Source organism: Phacochoerus africanus, chromosome 10 (genome assembly GCF_016906955.1).
Source record: "Phacochoerus africanus isolate WHEZ1 chromosome 10, ROS_Pafr_v1, whole genome shotgun sequence".
NCBI lineage: Eukaryota > Metazoa > Chordata > Mammalia > Artiodactyla > Suidae > Phacochoerus > Phacochoerus africanus.
Genome location: NC_062553.1, coordinates 13684201 through 13707919, shown reverse-complemented (window position 1 = coordinate 13707919; position 23719 = coordinate 13684201).

The window sequence follows — 23719 nt, the reverse complement described above, 5'->3', positions numbered from 1 at the left end:
CTCTCATGGGAAAATTAGAAAAACTTTGTAAAAATATCTGGCAGAGCAGAGTGGCAGGTAATAGCAGGTGACTATGAATCTAGACAGAGGAAAATGATTAACAGTTCACGGCTTCTAGACTTGGTGGGCAATCATTAATTTGGTCTAGCCACTCCACAAGGTACCACTGGCATTTTAACGATGCCTGCTGGGACTATGCTGTCTCTACCAGTATGATTTCAGAGAAGGAGAACAGGTGGGAACTTCCCAGATCCTTGATAAGCATAGTACAAGGAGCTGAATGCAAGAAGCTACTTTACCATTACGATATAAATTGGTGGGTACTAAGACACTCATATATTCATTCCCAAAAGTGCAAATTAGAGTCTCTCCTCTTAGGGAGGTTGATAGTAAGCATTGGCTTTATACGTGTAATAGATGGGTTTCAGTAGCACTTCTGAGTTAATACAGTAATATAACTTCCATTTTGGATTTTAAAAGTCCAATCAGAAGCTGAATAATGACTCCTAACTTTTTTTTTTTTAAATGCAAGGTGACAGCCAGAAGTCTGGAAGGATCATGGGTAATTGGTAGGAAGTGTAATGTCCAGAAGGCAGATGGTTACTTGAGAAATCTTTTTGCAGTTCCATTACTACTCAGTTGGCCTTCAATCTTCTCTCAGATATGCCAGGAATACTGTAACATTATTATTTTAAGAAATAATAAATGCAGAGTTTATTATGGCTAAAACTTTGAAGGCTAGGGAATTTATTTATTTATCTTTATTTATTATTATTTTTTTTCTTTTTAGGGCTGCACCCATGGCATATGGAAGTTCCCAGGCTAGGAGTCAAATTGGAGCTGTAGCTGTCAACCTACACCACAGCCACAGCAACACGGGATCTGAGCCTCATCTGCAACCTACACCACAGCTCACGGAATCGCTGGATCATTAACCCACTGAGTAAGGCCAAGGATCGAACCCGTGTCCTCACGGATACTAGTCAGGTTTGTTACTGCTGAGTCCCTATGGGAATTCCCAGAGGGAATTTATTTTAAGTGTCTCCATCTTAGGTGTTCAGTGTCTCATCCTGGGTTTTTCGTTAGAAGAAAGTCAAAAAAGATGGGGAAATTTATCCATATTAGACTTTAAAAAGTGTTTTTGCTTGCATTACTTTATTTAATGCTCACGATAGGAATCTGTGCATCAATTTCATCATCGCTATTTTCCAGATGAAACAAACTCAAGCTGAGAGAGGTTCAAAGTACCAAGGTAAGTCAGTAAGTCTTTCAACTCTGTGCCTACAAATTTTCTTCGCGATGCCCTGCTATTAATACCTTGGCGTGAATTAATTTTAATTAGCACTGCCTTCCCAGGGCTTTCGGCTTTTAAAAGAACATGGCATGTAAAAGGACTCATTTATTAATGTAGGAATTTAAGAACTTACCGCTTTTGAGTGAGTAGATATTTAGAGGAAGCAAAAGGAACTTCTGGGTGTTCCACAGACGCCATAAAAGGAAGGTGAAAAATACCTACTTGCATGTAAAATTTACTTTGATGATATCATTTGTCTATGACCTTGCTTTATGAGTCATATTATACATATTTGAATTCCTAAATAATTTAAGATTCGTTTCTGGCTCCTGGCACCTTATTTTATTAAATAAGTATCCTAAGATACTATAAACCAATCTTTCTCAACCAGGACAGTTTTGCCAGCCAGGGGCTATTTGGCAAGACCTGGAGACATTTCCGGTTGCCACACCTGGGGGGATGTTTACTGGCATCTAGTGGGTAGAGGCTGGAGATGCTGACAAATGTCCTACAATGAGCAGGACAGACCCCCCGCAGCAAAGAGTTATCCAGTCCCATATGTCAATAATGCCAAGGTTGAGAAACGTTGGTATAGCCAGAACAGCAGGGCATCAACAAGGACCAAGGATTCAGTACTATTCGGGTTGGCTGGAAGCAGGAGGACATTGTAAAGGTGAAGATAAAGAGGTGTTTGAGGAAAATGCAAGGTCATCCCAGGTCTGTAAGATCCCATGACAGGAAACCTTGCCAATGAATGCCAGATGCGGCCTGAAACCCTGGGCATCTAGACTGGGTTCAATTGCTTGGTATGCTATCAAGGGGTTTAGAGTCAACGGTAAAGGCTGTACTTTCCATTTCTCACTTTGCATTGTTAATTCATTTGGTCCTCATCACCCCACTCTACGCTAAACATTATAATCCCCATTTTACAAATAAGAGAACAAAAGCGTAGAAGATTTTGGAAACTTGTCAAAGGTGACACAGCTGGTATTGATTTCAGTATAGCTTGTGGCTAACTTTAAAATTCAAAATGTGTTCTTTATAGGTCACATGATACAAAAAAGAAGTGTCCTATGGTTTACAATACACATACACACAATGAAGGCCCTTAAATAGAAAGGGAGAATAGTATTTAAACATTATACACATAAAGCCTTCAGCAAGCAGAAGGGTGTAAAGAGTCTGAAAAATCCTTGGCTTTATGAAGTCTGCAGCAGAGCAAGAGGTTTCACCCTGGGCACCTTCTAAGCCAGAGTCAGGAGGAAAACATCATTAAGCACATAGATATTGTGGTCTGATAAAAGGAAATCAACCAATGTTATTCAAGAGGTGGCAAATGCTCCCTGGAACGCTGTGCTAAAAGGAGCACAACCTAGAGGAGGCTGTCTTTCAAGGGAAGATGAAGGACTGGGAAGCATATCGGGCTGCTTGGTTTGCAGCACTCTTGGGCTGCTCGCTCAATAATTAAACATGTCGCCCTTTGAGGATGCCGGGAGAGTTTCCTAACTTTTTTTTTTTTCATTTTGACCTTGAAAAATGGGGTGACGATGTATAAGATTTAAGCAATATGCGAACCACCAGACAGTCTCCAACAGGCCTCCTAGCACTCTGTTGGTTTAACTCAGCTAGAAAGCCTGAAGCAATGATTAGGTCTGTTGCTAAGGATTAAGCCACTGAATTATGGATGGAAAGAATGTCACCTCCTCCTCCATAAAGGGCCGTTCCTCTCAGCTGGACAACCAAGGGCCCAATTGTTCCCTTCCAAGTCAAGGAAAACATTTTAATTATGACTCCAACAACTGTTCTAGACAAATCCAGAAATAGATGGCCATGGGAATTATTTTCCCTGAAAGGAATTGCAAGAGTTTACCATAAATATATGTTTAATGTATGGTAGGCTTATACCTAGGGTCAGACAGCATGAAATTACTGGCAATAGTTTTCAGCAGATAAGTTTAAATTTCTCCAAACAACATGTAAGCTGAGGTCCTATCCTTTCTAACTAGCTTTGCTTTTGTTTTTTAAATACTGGCCTTTTCGTTAAATCAAGGACAGAATGTTTGGAGAGTTATTTGATGCGCATTATGTAAACATAGCATAGTCCATGGTGTCATTCATATCAGGCGCCTACGATGTCCTAAAATTTGCATTGACACCACAGAGGAGGCAGAAACACAGAATTCCTCTGAAACACAATTATTGGCACTTACTGAGTTTTTCTCTCTACACCTGTGAGCTTACTCTTCAGTAGGCGAATTAAATTTTCAACTGGTTTTCTGTAGGATAATGGGTCTCAAATAGCTTTACTCAATAGGAAGCTGTCCTAAGCCAGAGAGAGGACTTGCAAAACCATAAGCCCTAAAGCCACCGGACACCCAAGCAGTTCCTATACTCTCAGATATTTTATTTATTATCTGCACAAACATGCATCAAAGTGAAAAGTCTGACAAACATGCTGTCTTTTCTCCCAGCCGTCAAACCCCTCAGCATCGTGGTCTGGTTGAAAAATAAAACCATGATGTGTTTCCAGATATCTGCTGTTTCTTATCAGCAGGGCTGTAACCGTACCCCCAGCTCACCCTCACACATGCGCACGCACCCACATACACACACACGCGCGCACACACACGTTTCCTTTTTTTTCCCCTCTTCCACTAAATAACCTTGTTCTCAAAGAAAATGTTAACAGAACTGAATTGAAGACAAGGATTCCACTGCCCTCTTCTGCAAACCACATGTGCCATTTTAACTGAGGGGCTGAGAGGGGAGCAACTGGTCCTGCCAGGACTACAGCTCAGGGGATCCAAGCATGACAAAGAGCATGAAAGGTGGCCTAGAAGAGGTCACCATTCCCACATGTGAAAGAAGTGTCCAGGCAAGTTTAAGTCAATTTGACACTTTTCAAACCCTGGAAAGCCAGGTGTTTCAAAGCTGACTTTGGAAATCCAAAGCTCCAGTGGAGGGGAGCCAGGGAAAGGAAAGCATGGCTTTTCCTGCCTCAAAATTCAGGTTGCTGCTTGCGGAGACAATGCATTCGAAAGTCAAAGGACACACATTTGGTTTTAGGGAAAGAGAAGAAAGGTATAAAAGAATGCTTCACTTCTCTTGGTACCTCTGCGTTTTGGCAATGAGGCTGCCCTTTCCTGCCTTTACAGAAATTTTCTGAAATCTCTTTCATGGAAATCAGACAGGCAGACGGTCCAGGGCTCAGCAGGCTCAGGGACATTGACTTATATTTGAAATACTGTGACAGATAAATCATTCTTGGCTGGTGTCCTAGGTTAAATATCAGCTCCTCCGATGACTGCCAGGACAGCTGCAAAGTATCTGACCCTGGCAACTAAGGTCCAGCTCATGAGACAGTGGCAGTATTACCAACAGACCACTGGGGTGATCTGTTCCCAGGGACACCCCTCAAGAGGACTTTCACCCCTCAAAGAATGCATCGCAAATGCTGAGTTGCAAATAGGGGGCAGGCTGGTCTTCATACTATTTTAAAATATTTTCCCATCCACGTGGAACCAAGCCTTCGCACATTTTCATCAATAAAATACTTATAAGGAATTTCATCAATAAAAGACTACCATGCCTGCTTTCTCTCAGTGAGTATGGTCAGGAGTTGAAATTGTTCTTTGGGTGTTTGTTTGTTTGTTTGTTTTAATGCAAAATACATTATGTATGCAGTGAAAACTGCAATCCCTTGGTTTGAGTAGAAAAGTCATGAAGCGTAAACTGAAGATAGCCTGCTTTGGAAGGAGCATCAGAGAGATCATGAAAAAAAAAAAGGAAAGAAATAGAGCATAAAGTGGAGTATCTTTACAAGTGGCAGTGCTTATAGAAAGATGATTAAATTGATTATGAGGCATCGAGAATAAAAGTCATGTGAATATGAATTTTCAAAACTATTGATCATTTTGCCCTGAATGAATATTCCTTACCCTTGTTATTAAGATGGATACTCATGATAATAACAATAATAGGTTCCAGTTACAAAGTCACTGCCATGGGCTAGGAACTGTATCCTCAAGAGAAGTATCAGAGTCCCTTTTTTTAAGGATGATTAAGTTGAAGCTCAGATGTTTTCTAGAAATGCAAACATGACTCCTGAGACGTCCCGCACTCCCAGGCTCCAGCCCCCACTCTGTCCAGATCCATGTATCTCCTCCCCTACCCTTCCAGACCTGACTGAGAATAATCTCTAGAGTCCATGAACCCAATCCTTATTTTGTACTTACTCTGGTTGATTTGTTTGGGCACGGCTAATATTAAAGTCTAAGAAAATGTCACTTTCTAAAATCAAACGGCAATGTCCTTCCTGCTTTTATAGCAGATCCAACCAAATGTGAGTAGATTGGAAGGTAGAGTCAAGAGGCATCCATGTGCATCGTGGCTTTGAATGAGAAGGAAAGAGCAGGAGCATGTAAGAAAAGGAGTGTTGAGTCTGAGTCTCTATTCTTTACTACTTGTGTAAAAGAGCACAATTCAGAAGCCAGACTGCCTGTGTTCTAATCCTGTCTCATCCATTCAATGACACGTGACTTTTAGTATGTTACTTTATCTCTCAATTTTATAACAGAAATCAAGGATAATAATATCAGGGATAATAAGAGTACCTGCTTAATAATGATCAGATGAGATAATTGATAGTAAGTTCTTAGAACAATGCTTGGCACACAGTGCTCAATAAGTGGTTACTACCACTATTCATAGCACGGTTATCACTGTTATTATTATTTTGATTACTATTACTCTTGTAGTAGATATTATCAATATTTATCATTATCAGTCTCAAGGCCTTCATGAAAACAAAAAAGTATAAAAGCCATTGTTCTCAAAATTGATTATATTTAACCAATTATATTAATTTTATGTGTATATATACCACCTCTTCATAATCCATTCATCTGTTGATGGACATTTAGGTTGTTTCCATGTCTTGGCTATTGTGAATAGCGCTACAGTGAAAATACAGGTGCATATATCTTTTTCAGTGAAAGTTTTGTCTGGATCTACACACAAAAGTGGGATTTCTGGGTCATACAGTAGTTCTATATTTAGTTTTCTGAGGTACCTCCATATTGTTTTCCACAGCAGTTGTGAAGATGTAGTATACATACACAATGGAATACTACTCAGCCATAAAAAAGAACAAAATAATGCCATTTGCAGCAACATGGATGGAACTAGAGACTTACTGAGTGAAGTAAGTCAGAAAGAGAAAGAAAAATACCATATGATATCACTTATATCTGGAATCTAATATACAGAATGAATGAAACGTTCCACAGAAAAGAAATTCATGGACTTGGAGAACAGACTTGTGGTTGCCAAGGGGGAGGGGGAGGGACTGGGATGGACTGGGAGTTTGGGGTTAATAGATGGAAACTATTGCACTGGGAGTGGATAAGCAATGAGATCCTACTTTATAGCAAAGGGAACTATATCTAGTCACTTATGATGGAACATGATGAAGGATAATGTGAGAAAAAGAATATATATACATATGTATATGTATGACTGGGTCAGTTGCTGTGTAGTAGAAATTGACAGAATACTGTAAATCAACTATAACGGAAAAAATAAAAAGCATACTTAAAAAATTTTATGAAAATACAGCTTTATGAAAAATGGAATAAATCACTCAAAGAATGACTAACTGGTAAAACTGATAGCCTATGATCAATCCCAAAGATTGTTAATTTCCCCCTGGATGACCAACTCCCTTGATCTCTGACTTAAATCATTGGGTGGGAGTTCCCATCACGGCTCAGCAGAAATGAATCTGACTAGTGTCCTTGAGGATGCAGGTTGGATCCCTGGCCTCCCTCAGTGGGTTAAGGATCCGGCATTGCCATGAGCTGTGGTGTAGGTCACAGGTGCGTCTTGGATCTGGCGTTGCTGTGGCTGAGCCATAGCCTGGCAGCTGCAGCTCTGATTCGACCCCTAGCCTGGGAACCTCCATATGCCATGGGTGGGCCCCTAAAAGACAAAAAAAAAAAAAAAGTCACTGGGTAAATCAGAGAGCATTTTGGAAATTAAGCACATCTGACTTTAGAGTTTAGCCTACTCATTTCTAAATTCCAGCTCCAATGAAGTTCAGTTTTCTCATCTGTAAAAGGGGACCAATAATAACTACCCCGAAAGATAGCTGCACTGATTAAACACCTAATGTCACAGCGTAGTAAAAGTTAATACTTACCGAGCTCTTATTTTATGCCACACACTAGACCAGGGACTTTTAATATACTAACAATTTAATCTTCACCACTACTGTATGTAGCACACGCTCTTCGAATACCTGTTTTGGTAACTGTGAAACACAGGGAGACTTCAGTTATTTAATCTAATGCCTTCACTGTGCTTGACATTTGTTTTCAGAGACAAAGCCTTTCAAAGACCCTCCTTTCCAAGGAGTGATTTTAAAGCACTGCATTATCTGCACAGGTTCCCAACGGCCTGTCTTGCCTGAAGGGCTCCAAGCTGAGTGTGGGAGAATTTCCAGGAAGAAAAACCATTTAGTTTTACCTGGGTGACAGCAATTATGCAGAATGACAAAAGGAGCAGTTAAGTTACAAGTTAAGGATGATAATTCACTCTCCCCAGGGACTGTCACTCAGGAAGCCTTGAGAAAAAATAACAGCAAAACAATAGCAGGCTCTATTGTTAAGAGTCCTGTCCCCAGAATGCCTTGGCATTCTAAAAGAATAAGACCAAAAATGCAGTCTGCTGTCCCTCGAAAGCTCCCCAAGCACATATGCTATAACTCAAGCTGTCACTCCTTGGAGACTCACCATGGAATGGTTGTCAGGTTGTCCCTGTTAGCCATGGTGGCTCCATTTGTCATGAAAAGCTCTATAGGACCATCCAGATAACTTAATGTGCATTGGAACTTACTTGCAACACATGAACCAAGGAGTAGGAGAAACCCAAACAGTAATTTATGGATTTCCTCAACACAGTGAGGTAGGTGGGGGGATTTGCCAAGACAAGTAGGGGTTATTATTACTTTTGCACACTCAATGCAAAGTGATATTCTTGGGGGGGGAACCCCACCAGTAAAAAGAAATAAAGTGTGAGTATCCACATCTCCAAGAGTTAAAATATTTTGGTGATGTATAACCTATCAGTATGGATTTGAATATCTTTACTTGCTACTTGCTGCAGTTTTAAAGACAGCATTGTGCTAGTTCGCAGTAAACTGATGCTAAGTGACGTATTAACTGCTTGAAATCTATAGCAAGAAATAAACAGGGTAAGGGAGATTAACAGTTTTTGAGGGCTTCTTATAGCCTAACATGCCAAACTTTATCCAAGCATGGACTACATAGCCTGAAGATGAATAGACTCATGGAGCCAACCTGCTTGGGTTCAAATCCCTTTCTTCCACTTCTCGGGTTAAGATGTTTGGACAAAGAAGCCACTTAAACTCTGTATGCCTCAGTTTCTGGAACTGTAAAACAGGTACAGTATATGCCCTGAAGCCATATTCTTGTTGTTAAATGAGTTAATTCATGTCGTATGCTTCAGCATATGCCCAGCATATGATAACCCCTGGATAAGCATTAGCTCTTACTATGACTCGTTTAGCGCATTCCTCAGCTAATTCAATTATTTAATCATTTTTAATTCCTGTATTACCGATAATGGAATGAGTGCTTAGGGAAATTCCATCACCTACACAGCGTCACATGGAAGAGCTGTGACCGAAACTAGAGCCAGCTGGATCCAAATACCACATTTTTTAATTACTTGATTCTATATCTCCATGAATAGAAGCTTTGGGGGAGAATAAGAACTGGGGTCAAATCCCTTCCTCTGTGGCTTGCTACCTATATGCTCTTAAACAAATCCTCAGAATTCTGTTAAACTTGGCTTCCTCCTCGGTAAAATGAGAATAATCATAACTGTTAAATTACAGAAGACAAATAAGGATTTGAAGAGATTTTTAAGTTATTTAGTCCTTACAATGAAAGATACGCTCTTTACAGGTCACCTGGAAATACTGACAAAACACTTGCTTTGTCTTTAGAAGGAATCACTTGGTGGGTTCTGGGGGACATTTTGCATGAGATTTTATTTTGCAAAATAATTTCTTCCCAAAGAAGTACTGGTATTTAGTCAAAGGGCTTACTATGTATACACAAGATAGCCATGACTGGGTCACTATGCTATAGAGCAGAAATTGCTACAATACTGTAAATCAACGCTACTGTAATAAAAATAAAATTTTAAAAATTAAAAAATGGAATTCCCATTGTGGATTAGCGGTAATGAACCCTGTTCTTGCTCAGTGGCTTTGGGATCCATCGTGGCCATGAGCTGTGGTGTAGGTCACAGACGCGGACTGGATCTGGCATTGCAGTGGCTGTGGTGTAGGCCAGCAGCTGCTGCTCTGATTCAACCCCTAGCCTGGGAACTTCCTTGTGCCACAGGTGCGGACTGCCTTAAAAATAAAATAAAACGAAATAAATAAAATAGTCAAATTAAAATTAGTGATAATTGTTACATAGGAAAATAGTAAGGTATATTCTGCCATAGACTAGGCATTGGGAGCGGTGTTAAATAGTTTGATGGTAGTGCCTTGAGGTGATTTAAATATGCCTCCCATTGAAAACTACTACTTCTGGTCTTTCTTAATTTCTTCTGGCTCTTATGTCTGTGATCTTTGTATTTTTCCCCCACATTAAATTCACTTTTAGGAAAACACCATGACGTTTCTTGTCACAGTAGATTGAAAGCTCTCCAAACCCTATGTGTCAGTGGAAGAAAGTAAACACCGATCTGTGGTTGGCTCCCCAAACAGTGGAGAAGGAGTTCAGTCAGAATTAACAAGGACATTTCTCTGGTCATTTAAACCCCTGCTTCCCAAACATCAATCAGTACAACTGTCAATGACAGCCCATCCCACTTTCAGCTGAGGAGCTGCAAGTCATTTTTTACCATCCAGATGGCAAAGCACGTGGACAACCGAAAAAGGATATGCCAATTTAGGGTTTTAGCTTACTCCTCACACTGTGGCTCAGAATAAATGACAGCCTATCTACATGAGCTTATTTCACATATTCTTCTGCCTCTTCCTTTATATCACCACGGTTGACATTAATATCCAGAGCTTCCGGGATGCCCATGGACACTCTGGATCCACTTGAAACCCATGGCAAAACTGGGGTTTGGCCTGAGAGAGATAAGAACTAGCCCTTATTAAAGAAAATTCTGGAATTCCCCTCGGGGCTCAGCAGAAACAAATCTGAATAGGAACCATGAGGTTGCGGGTTTGATCCCTGGCCTCACTCAGTGGGTCGAGGATAGGGCATTGCCGTGGGCTGTGGTGTAGGTTGCACAAGCTGCTCAGATCTAGCAATGCTGTGGCTGTGTTGCAGGCTGGCAGCTGTAGCTCTGATTGGACCCCTAGTCTGGCAACCTCCATGTGCTGCGGACGTGGCCCTAAAAAGCAAAAAAAAAAAAAAAAAAAGAGAGAGAGAGAAAGAAGAAAAAGAAAATTCCAATGGATGGGTTCAATGTAATCATAATTTTCTGAAGAATCAGTTGTCTTAGTTACATAGTATAGACTTCAGCCAATTCTGAAGAATTTTGTGGGGATGGGAGATACTCTGAATTTGCTGTTATGGATGATTTAAGAGTAAACATTTAGATCACTTAGTGCATCCTAACTGGATGCACTCACCCTCTCCAGGCTTACATTTTCCTGTAGGTATTCCTTTTGACTCAGAGGTTATGATGCAGGAAGGAGAGTGAAAAAAAAAAGACCCTGAGTGTTTGTGATGTGGGACCACTTTGAACTGAACAGATCAGGAGCTTGAAATTCTCTTCTCCAGTTGAGAAATTTCTAAAATGCCTGATGCAATAATATTTCTATTGTTTACCAACTCCTCCTACCTTCCCTGTCATGTGTTCTAGTGGTTTCTGCTACTGACACTGCTGACACTGGCAAAGTTTTCTTCAACATCCAACAGCTTCCATTTCATTTCTACATTTCTGTACCTCAGCACATTGCACTCTCATGATAATACTAAACACTATTGTTTCATTATTTTTATGTATTTTGTAGGGCATACGCACTTTTTTTTAAGCCAAAGCTATTTTTTACTGCTATCATGTCATCTTTTCTTTCAAGTAAACTACACATTCTTTTCACCAATGGCAAAATGAGCCCTTTTATAGATTTCTCTGGGTCTTTTATCTTAGTCTTCTTATAAACATAGAGATGAACAAAATGTCAAATTCTGGATCAGTATGCTATGGTCTGAAGAGCACCAAATTGAATTTGAATCCTAGCTTTGCTTTCCAATGACCTTGAGCAGTGAAAGTCAGGCAAGGAATTACATATAAAGAACTATCTGGTCACATGTAGATCTACTTTAAATCTCTAAAGTCTGTAATTCTGTAATTATTTTAGAAGGCTACATAGCATAATCTTTAAAACATTCTCCAAAGAGATCAACAATGTAGTAGGTGTTTGTGTATTAATATTTATTTCATTTTCAAGATAGTAATGTTCCCCTTTATAGAGGCAATGAAATGAGTCAGATCAGGATTTGAAAGCTTTATCCTTCATCCAGCTGTTAAATAACATTTCTGAGTAGTAGATCCCTCAATTTTAAAACAAAGGAATAATGTCTTTCTTCTATGGTTTTTGTAAGAATTAAAACAAGATAATGTATGAGCAAATGCCTAGCATGAGATCTGACTCATAGGGGTCAGAAAATAAATGATAGCAATTCTTACTATTATTGACACAAAGCTTTGTTCTTTTCAAACCTCATTTATATACATTATTTCATGCTAACAGACTAAGCCCAATGCTGCCAAGAAATTTCACGTAAAAACGTGTCCCAGGGTCAGCGACATTGTAAAATTCCCATCCTGAAATAAGCAGACTGTCAACTGATTTTATCTTGTAGCAATAAACTCCTTCAATCTATGTTTCATTCATTCAGCTATCTCCTTGACCCAATAGCCTCGTAGCAAGTCTTTCATATTTTATTTATGCAGTCATTAATATGGCAAATATTTATCAATCAGCAACTCTGTACCTGGATTTTATCTTATCAGATACTAGCTTGTTTATATTGAAAAGGAACCATTAAAAAAAGATTTCTATCAAATAGCAATGTGCATAGTACTAAGTTGATTAAAAAAAGGGAAGGCTCTTAAGTAATTAATTTTTAGATGCACGTATTAATATTCATTAATTATAATGATAGTACATTACATTTCCACAGTGCAGTAAGATTTACAAAGCTCAGAGTTCTGTCATGACTCAGCGGTTAACGAACCCAATTAGCATCCCTGAGGACACAGGTTCAATCTCTGGCCTGACTCAGTGGGTTATGGATCTGGCGCTGCCCTGAGTTGTGGTGTAGGTTGCAGACGATGTTCAGATTCCATGTTGCTGTGGCTGTGGTGTAGGTGGGTGGCTGCAACTCCGATTGGACCCCCTAGCCTGGGAACCTCCATATGCTGCAGGGGACTTCCATGTGCCACAGGTGTAGCCATAGAAAGCAAGAAAGAAAGAAAGAGAGAGAGAGAGAGAGAAAGGAAAGAAAGAGAAAGAAAGAAAGAAAGAAAGAAAGAAAGAAAGAAAGAAAGAAAGAAAGAAAGAAAGAAAGAAAGAAAGAAAGAAAGAAAGAAAGAAAAGGAAGGAAGGAAGGAAGAGAGAGAGAGAGAGAAAGAAATTTCATTCTTATATTCGACCTTTGGATGCTTCTGTCTGTTTTGTTAAGCTGCTTAATTCCAATAGTCCTAGTCATCACTGCCGATTACCAAGTATTTCAGACTTCCTATGTTCCAGACACATGACAAGATTCCATTTCTCAACCCCCTTGTAGTTAGATGGGACCATTGTTGCCCAATGAGCTGTAAACAGGAATAATGGGTGCTTGAGCATTTGATTATTAATATGAGATACTTCAGTGTTCTTTTATCTATCTGCCGTGGTAATTTGTAATGCTTAAGATGATACTGTTTTGTTGGCTTCAATGCTGGACGGAGCTCTGAGGTGACCTGCAATAGTCTGTTGAATGAGCAATGCAGGTCATGCAGATCTTGAGGTGGTTTGTTGCTTCAGACTATCCTGGTCCTTCCCCCCGATGCACTTATCCTTAGAAAATGGTTTTAATTAACATAGAGATTTCAATACCTGGCATAATACATTCTTCTTATGTTTTCATAATTTTCACAGCTATTATCCCGTGTTTGTTTTCAATAAGATCTAATTGTGTTTTAATTGGGATTGCCCTGTTTTTAGATGAATTTTGTGTGAATTTATATGTTTATTACATTGAGTTTTCCAATACAAAAGTGTTCAGTTAAAACTTCATTTTGCTCAATAGAGTTCTTTTTGAAATTTTTTAAAGTGTACTTTTATATAAATCATGCATATTCCTGAAGTCTAATTCTAGGCAGTTTATCTTTTTTTATTATCACTGTATGTGAAAAGTTTCCTTCTGATTCTTATCTGGTTATTATATTTATTTAGAAAAATGTAAATGTTTTACATATTAATTATTGAGCAATCTAAATAAACTTCATTTTTCTAATATTTTCTGTATTTCTGCTTATTATCATGTTTTTACAATTTATAGAAACACAAAAGATATTAATTTTGCCTGCTCCCTTGACATATTTATGACAGTATTATTTAAACAATTATATTTAGTGGGAAATATTTATATAAGAAAATAGAGAACAAGAGCCCATAAAATAAAAGTGGTAAATCATATGGCACTAACCATAAGTGGCATAAATAGTTTTGAAATTAAAATGAAGTATTACCACAACTTATAAGGTCATTATGTTAAGAAAAAGTAATTTTCCATTAGAAATACTTGAAGGTACATAATTGCAAAAGTATTTTGCTGCTGCAAAACAACAATGAAATGAGGTATTAAAATCTGCACATTTCATTATTTTTGATGTTGGCCATAGTCAGCAAAGCAATTCCCTCTTTATGTATGCAGACCACAGTACATTCAAGTGAATGTTTCCACATGCTTTCTGCAAATTGTTGTGTTTATGATTTCTTGCAATTAATATTTAGGTCTGCTTCTTAAGCATTTAGGCAAATTTCTCCCTCTACATTCTGTAGATGTCATGGATACACCAAACCCTGCTTTGTTTCTTTTGATCTGTATTTTCTGCCTTCTGATTGTTGATTTTCCAGACATTGTGTCTTTTACAGAGTTATTTACACCCTAGTGCCTGACCCTTGGTAGACATATTTCAAGGTCTTCATTCCATTCCCATGTCTTGCATTCAAAATTGAATTTTGTGTTACTTTTACTGACAAACAGACCTATGATCTAGGATTGAGGAGTGAGTCTTGGGTGTTTGTGAACATTTCTAAATTATAGCACTTTTTATCCCAGTACTTGGTTCTTCCAGCCCACGACTCCTTCTTTCAGGGGCGGGGGGTGAAAATGTAGGGCGTGTTTTTTGTTCTCATCATGATGTAGGGAGAAATTATTGGCTTTTGTTGGGCATGGCAAGTATCTTAGGATACAAAGTAAAAACTGCCTATTTAAACAAAAAAACAAACCAAATAAACAAATAAAAAATAGCTGAAACAACCTATATCCTTAAAGCTGCCTCTCCACCAAGGAAATAAAGAAACATTTGTTCAAGATCTGTTTCTTGCTTCTCATCCTAGCACCCTGGTTTTCTCCCAGATACATTGTCCTAGGATTATGCTTTCTATCTCCTTTCAATTTAAGCATAGCTACATGCTCTGTTTTGCCCATTGAAATATGAAAGGAAGTGAGGTGTGTCACCTGCGGATAGAAGCTTTGAAAGTCATTGCACAGTTCTCCAAGTTTTATTCTTCTAATCTCCAAGCTGATGAAGAATGTGTCAGGATAATGCTCTGACATCCTGGTTCCCTGAAAAAGCACATGAATAGAGCCTCTGCCAAGTGATACCCTGCCTATAGCATGAACAAGAAAAAAAAAAAAAAATGCTGGCATTAACCCACTAACATTTTTTTTTGTTCATTTTATTTTTTTCATTTAATAATGATTTTTATTTTTTCCATTATAGCTGATTTACAGTGTTCTGTCAATTTTAATGTTACTCGTTACTACATCAGAGCCTAGCTTATCCTGACTGATACTAAACAATATTGAACAATAGGAGTGACATGGACTCTTTGTACTTCTTATAGACTGTATTGTATCCACTCAAAAGTCATAGATTGATGCTTTAACTCCTAATGTAACCACATTTAGAGATGCACTTTTAGAAAGATAATTAAGGTAAAATAAGGGTGAACCCTAATCCAATAGGGTTGGTGTCCTAATAAGAAAAAGTAAAAACACCTAGGGCATGAAAACAAAGAGGAAAGGCCGCATTAAAAAAAGGAGGGGGGAATCCAGGGAGAGAGAAGCCTCAGGAGAAACTATACCTGGAAACACTCTGATTTTGGATTTTCAGCCTCTCAAATGGTGATAAAATTAAAATCTGCTGGTTAAGCCATTCAGGCTATGGTATTTTGCTATGGCAACCCTAATAAATACAGTCCAAGTTCTACCAAGTTCTTCGCAACAGTCTTTTCACTTTCTTTCAATTTCTTTCAATTTCCTTCTTTCAACTCAGCTACCACAGATAAGCCTTGTCCTGATCTGGCCTGTCACTCTGGCTTCCTGCTTCATAGGAAAGGTGCTTTAGAGTTTCATTTATAGTGACTCTCCAACCTGGGTTTAAATCCCAGTGCTCCAGTGTGTTATGTCTGTGTTTTATTTTTATTTTTTATTTTTTTATAGCCTCACCCATGACATATGGAAGTTCCAGGGCTAGGTACTGAATCCAAGCCACTGTGACCTATGTCACAGCTGTAGCAATGCCGAATCCTTTAACCCACTGTGTCTGGCCAGGGATCAAACCCATGCTTCTGCGGTGGCCAAGCCACTACAGTTGTATTCTTAACCCACTGCTCTGCAACAGAAACTCAGTGTCTGTGTTTTAATCCTAGCTCTATCTTACATATAATGTGAGACCTTGGGTAAATTAATTTATTTCTCTGTGCTTCAGTTTTCTCATCTTTAAAATGATTATTTATGTCTATCTCATAGTACTGGAGAGAGGGTAAAATGAGATAATGAAAAGTAAAATGCATAAGGTAGAGGTTTATTTCCAGTGAACTCCTAAATGAATATTCATTTTCATTATTATAACCTCTAGATTGGAATGCTGTCCATTGCTGTTTGCCTGAATCACAGACTATCTAGAGAAACTGGTTGGGATTGGGGTGAAGCAAGTGAGGAACTGCATGACCCTAAGAGGGACTATCTCCTTTAAATATTGCACCCCAGTTTAAACCCATTAAACCTTTCAAATTTTGTGTCTCATTTACCAAGTTCCTTTTCCTTGACCAGCCTTTATAGCAAGTAGAATTCCAAAGCTTAGGGTCTTACTCCAGTGACAGGCATTTTCGTGAAACTAGTTCCAACACTGCCTCTGCCAGCAATGTAGAAGTGAGATTCCCATATACCTTACACTCAATCCCATTCAACTGATAAAGTACCCTTAGACACGTCTCAGTCCCCTAAACAACAATGATGACAAATTAAAGTTCGATGGGAAATTTACTCCAAAATAGAAGAACTTGTAAGTACACTTAGAAATGCTTGAAAGAGACATGTCATGCAGGGTTTGATGGCAAAATGCTACCAAATACTTTATTTGAAAGTTATAACAAGAAAATAAAGACCAGAGATGTGTTCCTTTTTAACTGAAGGAAATAGTTTCTATCAGCTAGAAGATCAGCTCCAATAACTGCGGGGATCTATTTGGCTTTATTAGGTCTGTTGCTGTTGTGATGGGCTAAGAAGTTTCTTTCGAAGAAAAGTAATTACTGTACCAGAGACCGTAGTCAAAGAAATGTAATTGTGTTTTTAAAAAGTCACTTGCTCAGCACAATTTAGGCTCTCTGTGCCTTTCTGTAAGCTGGATCGATCACTGGCAGATATATAGAGCTCCATGATGGCTAGAACTTAAGTCCACTCACTTACATGTGCCACTGATACTACGATGAAAGAAAAACCACTGTGGGAAACAGACTTACCAAAAGCTAAATGCGTACTCTATCACAATCACAAAGCCGTCATTATTGTATCAGCAGAGTGTGTGAAGCAGAGAAATGTATGGGAGAATATGTGTTGAACATCTAGTTGGCTAGGCCCTGCAATATGTGATATATTTGATTTATATGATCTGAATTATATGAGTCTCACTGTTTACCACATATGTGTGGGTGGATAATGCCTGAATCACTCTCATTAGGATACATGAAACTAAAAGGAAAGAAAAGCAATCTGAACCATTGCAGAACGATTACCTAGCTATATTTAGTGAATGTTTTTAAAAAATGATGTTTGCCTCCAATCCTTATAATATATTCCTTATAGCTATGCAGATAGATGACAGGTAGACAGATTGTGTGTGTGTGGAGAGAGAGATGCATATTAAACTGAATGTAGTTTGAATGAGTATTCGGTTTTCTTATGTAATTTTTGTCTTCCTAAAGCCCCTTTGAACAACCTCTCCCTATTTGTTACGGAAAGATTTTAAAACGACAGAGATTCCCTCAAAACCATGACAGTGAAATTCTCAGGCCCGGAGTGGGCACCATCTTTTACTGAGTGGCACGTTAAGAGTTTTATTCCTGACAGTCTCTTTCCAGGAGGGTGGCTTCCTGAAGTGAGGCCACCTGACACAACGCTTTCTAAGACTTTACAAGAAGTACAACCATTTCCTCAGCGTTGGAAGGTTTATGCTGGTTTAGAGTCCTGAATTTCCTTTCAACTAACTCAGTGAACCCCTCCAGCAAAAACCTTTATTTAAAAAAAAATTTATAATGCAAAACAAATTCCGTTTAACATAATCTGAAGAAGACGGAACTCTCATAAATCTGAAATGGGGAATACAAATTAAAAGTAAAATGATATCTTCTCTAATGTCATCCTGTGGCGAGCCTTGATTTGAGGGGAAAAAAAATCCATCTGGCCTTAATAAAGATGTGTGCTTTCCGGGTTGTTGGGGTGTATTGTTTCTTTTACATTTTTATAGCAAGGGCTAATCTTTAGTGCTGTGGAACTAAACAATTTATTTTATTTTTAAAGAACTCAGTCTTATTGATTCCATAAGTCTTCATTAAAGAATGAATGAATAAGTGTTGAGCAACTCCTCTGAGACAGTGTGATAAGTCTACGCCAGAGAGAAGTGAGATGTGCACGCAGAAGAGCACTTTTATCCAGCCCGCGAGTTAGGGAATGCTCCCCAGAGAACAGGGACGGGGTCAGATTTTGAAAACAGGCAGCAATTACCAGGATGAAGAATGGGAGGAAGGACTTCGCAGGCAGAATGAGAGGTGAAGGCACATCACATTAGCGAAGTCTGATTATGATGCATTTCCATCTAAACCCTGTGCTTTCTCAGATGTCTTGGGACCAGCCCTCATCTATGCCTTGCACATGTGCACCTCCATCTGGGTTCTCCATCTCAGGCCAGAGCACCGTGAGTACCTGTTTCTACATTTCAGAAAGCCTGGGTTGAACTCCAATCCTCCCTCTCTTTTGATGATACTATTAAAAGATGCACCAATTGTTTTCTCTTCCATCTGCTACGTGTTTTAAGTTCATAATTCCTTTTCATCTCCAATAATAGTTACATATAAATATGCTCTTTTCTCTTTAATATGGACAACCAATAGAGTCGGTTTTTATTAAATAATTGTCTACCTTTTAAAGTCAGCAATTGTTGGCTGTTAGAGTAAGGTATGTGCAAAGTGTTGAGGCTATAACGATGACACTGCCATAGACTCTAATGGGTTCGTATCTAGCGGAAGAGATAGAGACACAAAGAGATGTTTAATACAAGGTATGTTAAAGATACACACAAAAAGTTTTTGAGGATCAAAGGGGAAGGCTAGAAAATGTGCCAGGTGGTTTGAAATCCCATGGTAAGATTTTGAGATGAGAAGGAAACACCACAGAGAAAACAGAATTAGCAAAGGCATAGATATAAGATTACAAACTAACTTCAATGTTACTGAAATAATATTTTGGGAGTAGGAAACGATGGGAGGTAAAGGTACAGAGGAAAGCAGAGGCCAAGTCATGCAGACTGCTACTTTTTTTAAAAAAAGGTAATAAGATATTACTAAATGCCTATTGTACCCACACATGATATACACTTATATATTTCATCACAGTAACTGTATTTTGAAAGATATATTATTTCCACTTTACAGACTTAAAAACCAAGTCTCTAATGTAAGCTAAGTTTCCAATGGATTCTGATGCACTCAAATTCAAATATGATCTACAACTGCATTATCTCTCTTTCTCATTTTTTGCCTAAAGCCTCTTCAATTTATTGACAAATACTTTGGCTTGTTATTTCAATTACACCAGGTCACCAGGGGAGTATATTATTTTCCTGGCTTTAGTTAATTCAACCTTGCCTTTTGTAGAAGGTTCAAACTTCTTAATGTGGCCTCATGGTTGTTTTTAGGTTTGCCTTCCTTCATCTCAATCTCTCTTCACCATCCTAAATTCTAGATACACATAATATTTTGAATTTCCCTGAACATGTCTCTGGGTCATTGCACGTGCTATTTCACCTTGTTCAAATTCCCTCCCTCATTTTATTTCTTTCTTGATCCCTGAAAAATACATATTTACTCCCTAGCACCAAAAAGGAAGCAAAATGCCATGTAAGTTTCTTTCATAAAGATGTATCTTCAACAAACGAGGATTCACTTTTTAAAAGAATGACTGTGAAGACATTGAAATATGTGATATTTAACCAAGGATCATATAAAAAATGTAACCTTCCATAAAGTCATTAAGATAGCTGTATGGGGGTATATAATAGACAGATATATTTTCCTTTAACTGGTCCTGTAGGGTAGTATAGTCATTCCCACTGATCTATGGCTGTCTCTGAATTTTCTATGCCTGTGCTTTATAATCTAGGTGCTTAGAAAATAGCATGTATGGTCTAGCCAAAGGCACTATACAAATCAAAGCATGACCCATTCATTTCTGTTCTGTCACATGGAGATTGTAATTTCCACGTTCCACATCATTAGCGTAGCCTAACACCCGATTCAGCTGCATATTGTCTATGCCTGAAGGTGGACAGGGGAGTGGAGATGTTCAAAGATGTGAGCGTATGGACAGCTGAATCACAAGTGTCTGTCATTTGTGCTACTTTCTTTAGCTACATTAGGCAGATCCACAAACTTTCATTTACCTAAAACAGAGACGTAAGACCAAGTGCCCGCCATAATTAAAACTTATGATCTTGCAGGGGAGAGAGAACATAAGACATGGAATATAAATAATAACATAAGACAGCAATACAAGAGCATTCTTGTCCCAGTTCTGACATATGGTACCACATATGATGACATGCCACAAGCTACGTAACCTCTCTAAATTTTGAGATCAGATAAATATACCTGTTATGCCAGCTTCAGTAGACTTTGGGAAGGATAAAATTTAAAAGCAATTCTAAGATAATAAAAGAATACACAGAGAATGATGCAAGGCAAATCCATGCAAGGAACAACATTTTAGTGGACCCCACACTCAGAAGTTTCTTTTATTTATTTATTTATTTATTTATTTATTTGTCTTTTTAGGGCCTCACCTGCGGCACATGGAGGTTCCCAGTCTAGGGGTCTAGTTGAAGCTGTAGCCGCCACACTACACCACAGCCACAGCCATGCAGGATCCAAGCCGTGTCTTCGACCTACACCACAGCTCACAGGCAACGCCAGATCTTTAGCCCATTAAGCGAGGCCAGGGATCAAACCCACAACCTCATGATTCCTAGTCAGAATCGCTTCCGGGACACACGACGGGAACCCCAGAAGTTTCTACTTGAGTTCTCTTTCTCACTCTCGTTGAAGTTGAGTTCTTCTTTGACTACACTTATGAATCACTCAAATAAATAAGATTGGTTATTTTTATCCAGTAATGATTTCTTGTCCAACTAGTATATGCCAATCACTACATACAGTGCTGAATATCCGACCATGGACATGTTAGGTAAGAACCCTGTGTCATGCAGAAACTGTCTGGCGCATAGTGAGTGGTCAAGAAATGTTAATTTTACATTAAAAAAAAAATTGGATTCCAGGATTCCCGTCATGGCTCAGCAGAAACAAATCTGACAAGTATCCATGAGGATGTGGGTTCAATCCCTGGCCTCGCTCAGTGAGTCAGTGATCCGGCATTGCTGGGAGCTGTGGTGTAGGTCACAGACGCAGCTTGGATCCCGTGTTGCTGTGGCTGTGACATAGGCCAGCAGCTATAGCTATGATTCAAGCCCTAACCTGGGAACCTCCACATGCCACAGTGTGGCCCTAAAAAACAAAAGCAAAAAAAAGAAAAGGGTTGGATTCCATATTGAGTAGATATACACAGAGAGGCTACTGAAAGTGAAAAAGATCTGCATGACTTAGAAATTGCCTGGACAGAGTGAAAGAAAAATTTTGATTGCTGTGACAAAGGTTTGTAAAACAAAATATAGGGGAACTGATTTAAAAAAAAATTATTCTAAATCAATTCCCAAACTTTAGTAGCCAATAGGAAAAGTATAGAAGCTGTCAGTTTATACCATGGATAAAACAAATAACAGATAAAAACTTGACAATTTTTCAGCCTCATAAATAAACAAGTGCACGTGTGTACAAATATACATACACCATTTAATTTGTTTATATACCACAATATATGTGTACATGCACCAATGCACGTATATATTCATACAAATTGAGTGAATAAATATGAGCAAAAAAATTAGCAAATGGAAATACTCAACATCTGAAATCGTGTGGTAAAACAGATACATTTTTATAATGCTGATATATTTTGATTGTATTTAGCGCTTACAATCTTTCTGGAGAGAAACTGTAAAATCTCTTACTATATTGGAATGAGGTTACCATATGACTTGATAATATTACCTGTATTTATATTGCTATACAGCAATATTTCTACACACTTAGCACTTAAAGCAGCATATACTTACCATATCATAGTTTCTGTGGCTTAGGAGTCTGACTTCAGCTGCATCTCTTCGGGTCTCAGAAGGTTGCAATCAAATGTCAACCAGGACTGGGTCTCATCTGAGGTTTGGTTGGGGAACAATTCACTTCCAAGCTCACTTGATTTATTAGGAGAGCCGTTCCTTGCACTTGTGATACTGAAGCCACCAGTTACTTGCTGACTGTTGGCTGGAGGCTGCCCTCACCACCTAGAGGCCACCCACTTTTCCTTGCCACATCAGGCTCCCCAACAGATGATTGCTTCAGAACCAGCAAGGAAGAAACTTCGGGAAGATGGTCACTGCAGTCTTAGGTTGCATAACCATATACATATAATTGCATACATACTTTCGTCTTTGCCATATTCCGTGTTAAAAAGCAACCACCACACAAGAGTGTGAATAATGAAATGTAGATCACAACGGTCAAGGGGACCATCTTAAGATTCCTTCTGCCACAATCACATTATAATAAAAATAGTGTGCCAACTGCATAGGTATAGACAATCTGGTCAGAAGAACTAGTTCAAAACAGACCCACCTGACAGTGTAATTGACTGTATGACAAGTTATAGTTCAATAAGGTAGAAACGTTTATTTCACAGCAAGCACAAGCGGTTACCCATCTATAAGAAAACAAAGCGCATGCCACATAAAAAGTACATTCCTTATAGAATAATTTAATGTATAATTATCTAATATAAAATAATTGTTATATAAATACACATAATAAGTCAATAATAAATAATGATACCCATATATAATATACTTTATAGCTTTTTACATATATTTAAAGTAATTTTTACAATAGAACACAATATTAGAAAACTTTAGGAGCTCTTATATAGCTTTTGGGGGGAAAGAACAGACCCATCAAAGTGAGAGGAAATCCAGATGCTGTAAAAGTAAATGAACATAAAAAGAATTCCATAAACAGAATCAAATAATAAAATAAAATATTTGCAACTCATATAGTAGGAAATTGATTGCTACCTCAAATATACATAAACTCTCTAATAAGAAAAAATACATAAAGAAAATAAGGAAATTATTTGAATAGGCAATTCACAGAATAAGAAATCCAAATGGCCAATAAATACAAAGATCGTCGGCTTCACTGGCAGGTGGAAATTGAAGACATGATGAAAAACCATATTTTCCCTCTAAAGTTGTTTTTTTTTTAAAGTAAAATAAATATGGTCTAGTGACTGCATGTGGGAAATGGGGAGCCGCTTGATTGCTTGTGAGAATGAGTTGTTACTGCATTTTGGAGTATATTCGTTCAATGATCAGTATTACAGAACGAAAGCTCAGGTTTGCCAAACAATATGTACACAAATACCAACTGTAGTA